The sequence below is a fragment of the Vicugna pacos genome, chromosome 13 (genome assembly GCF_048564905.1).
Source record: "Vicugna pacos chromosome 13, VicPac4, whole genome shotgun sequence".
NCBI classification, from domain to species: Eukaryota; Metazoa; Chordata; class Mammalia; order Artiodactyla; family Camelidae; genus Vicugna; species Vicugna pacos.
This window is the reverse complement of record NC_132999.1, coordinates 48,657,032-48,659,795: the sequence shown is the minus strand read 5'-3', so window position 1 is coordinate 48,659,795 and position 2,764 is coordinate 48,657,032. Positions and strand designations below refer to the sequence as shown.

The window sequence follows — 2,764 nt, the reverse complement described above, 5'->3', positions numbered from 1 at the left end:
GAGCCACCTTTCAACCTACCCAGCCCAGAGACCCCTGGGCAGGGAGGGCAGGGTGGAGCCCTTTGTAAAAATCCCACAAGCTCTAGGTGGAGTCATTTCCACCACACCCTCTCTGCTCTCTCTTCTGTCTCCTCCGGTAGTGATATGAAACCAGTCCCTCGGTGGGGGAAGGGAGCTCAGGGGCAGAAGAAGGAGCTTGGAGACTGAAACTAAGATATCGTGTCACCAGGAAAATTGTCCTTTGTCCATCTTTCTTAGATGGCCTACTTGGAGGAACAAGTATGTCCAGGTCAGCAGCTAGGGGGAAGAAAAGGGGAGAGAAGAAGTATCTGTGTAGTTTGCCCTCCATATCCGTGGATTTAACCAACCGCAGATCAAAAATATTCAGAAAAAGAAGATTCCAAAAATCAAAATTTAAATTGGTTGAGCACTGGCAACCATTTAGATTGTATTTATAGTTATTTACATGGCATTTGCATTGTATTAGGTATTATAAATAAACTAGAGATGACTTAAAGTATACAGGAGAGTGCATGTAGGTTATATGCAAATACTATGCCTTTTTATATGAGGGACTTGAGCTTCTGCGGATTTTGGTATCAGCAGGAGGTCCTGGAACCAATCCAGCGTGGATACCGAGGGACGACTACACACTTTTCCTGACAGCAGTTGTAGCAGTGAGAGTTCAATGCTAGAATTTCCATACCTTAATTAAGACAGTTTTCTCCATCCTGTATCTTTTATCCCTCCATGGACAAAAGAAAACAAAAAGGCTAACACTATTGAGCAATCTGTCCTATGCTAGGCACTCTGCATAACTTCATTTGGTCCTCACAGCAATTCTATTAATATACTCATTTTATAGGTGAGAAAACTAGGTGCAGAGAAGGTAAGTGACATGCCCAAGGCTGTGCAGCTGAGAGGTGGCAGAGGTGGGAGAGAGCAAAACGACTTGAAGTCTTTAGAAACATGGGCCTGAAAATGATCTTGGGAAGGAAAGGAGAGGAGCTTGAGAGAACGCCCCAGAAGCATTCTTCACTGACTTAGGCTCCAGTGCAGTGTTATCACCTTGATCAGGAAAATAGGTTTATGACATTAAAAGTGGTTAATTTCACCTGTAAAATAGCTTCCAGGCCCAGCATACTGAAGGCGAAGGAGGGAATCATTATAGGGAAATGGAAATCAAATTTGACAAACTTCACCAGGAACATTGCTAAAGTCCCAGGAAGTAGCTGTGTCTGACAGCCCTCCAGCTCCTCAGCTGTGGATGTATACAAAGGGGGTCCAGCAAGCTGTGGTAGCCCCTGGGACTTAGAAGCCCACAGGCCAAGTAGCCCTCTCTTCAGAGCAAAAGCTAAGAGGCTAAGCAAGGCTTTTGAAAACTTTGGCAAAAGATCTATCAAAGCGGGTAGCTGCCTGCCAGAGACGGATTCCATCCCCTCCCTTTCGAAGACCGACCCCACACATAGCCTGGGCCGCTGGCTCAGAGCAGACCTCTGCCGTGTTTGTCAAGAAAATGATCTGGGAGGATTGAGAAAGTCAGTATTACTCAGTAAAGCCACTTCAGTACCAAGGATACAACCTCCAGGCTCTGCAAGGGGTTGCTACAATGATATTAAAGAAAAATTTGACAAGCTTCATCAAAAGTATTGCCAAAAATTGCCTCAGCGGACGCAGGTGCCTTCACATACTGGATCATCTCCGGATAAAACTTCGGGACTTCGATGTCAAAAAGAAGACTTAGGAAAATTAAATTCAGACTCTGGCTTCCACGGCACCCCAAAGTTGTCATCATCATCCCTGTGGAGTTTAAAAGAAGTCCCCTGGGCTCAACCACAATTGAGGCCCCTCCAACCACTGGTTTTGCTTTGGTTGCCAGGGGTACCATCAGTTCCCTGCAAAACAAAGCCGACTATCAGACCCGCAGGTGTTCAGACAGTGGCCCAGACCTTGGGATTTCTCCCCTGTGAGCAGTCCCATCCCAAGGTCGGGGAAGAGATCGGCTCTTTGCAGCCCAACTGGGAAGGGAAAAACAGGAAAGAAAAACGTATCTTTCTGGATGGAAGAGAAAAGTGATTTTGTGTTAGAAAAACTCAAAGCTGAAAATCTATAGCCAAGTTATTTTACAATATATCTCTCTTTCCCCTCTTCGTTTTTGTGTATTTTTTTTCATTCTCAAGAATATGTGAGAACTTGCTTCACTTATCCACCCTTCAAAGCAAATTTCAATGAAATTGGTTCCATTGAGATGACTCTGAGTTCTTAATATAGAAATTATTTTAATAAAGTTGCTCACTTAATAACAACAACAAAAAATCCTTGTCTTCTGGAGAGGAAGAAGAAGGCTGCCTCTGAGTTAGGATGCCCCTAGCTCAGGTCCCACCTTTGCCACTTCCTAGTGTGTCACTTTGCTCCTGAGAGATTCAGTTCCCTCTGTAAGATGGAGATAACAGTAATGTCCACCTCATGGTTGTTATAAGTAAAATTATAGATGTTCAAAAACAGTGTAAACATTGAAGTGTTATGTAGACATGAGGATGATTGTTATCTTTCTTGGCACTGTGCTGCTGCAGCACTCACAGGCCGTGACCCACCATTTTGCACTTAATTATACCCTGCCTCCAATTATCTGCTCTTGCTCCTCTGTGGTAGCCTGCTGTTTACAACCAGGGCAGAAGCCAACTGGGATCACATCTCTCACAGCTCTTCTGCATCCCCTAGAGTTCAGAAATCAGTGCTGAGCAGCTAGAAGGTGTATTTTATT

At 44.4% G+C, this 2,764-nt stretch overlaps 1 pseudogene; it reads left to right on the top strand.

The window, feature by feature from the left end:
* The first annotated feature begins 969 nt into the window (after positions 1-969).
* LOC140701011 (Holliday junction recognition protein-like) lies at positions 970-2,076 on the top strand (annotated as a pseudogene).
* The last annotated feature ends 688 nt before the right edge of the window (positions 2,077-2,764 follow it).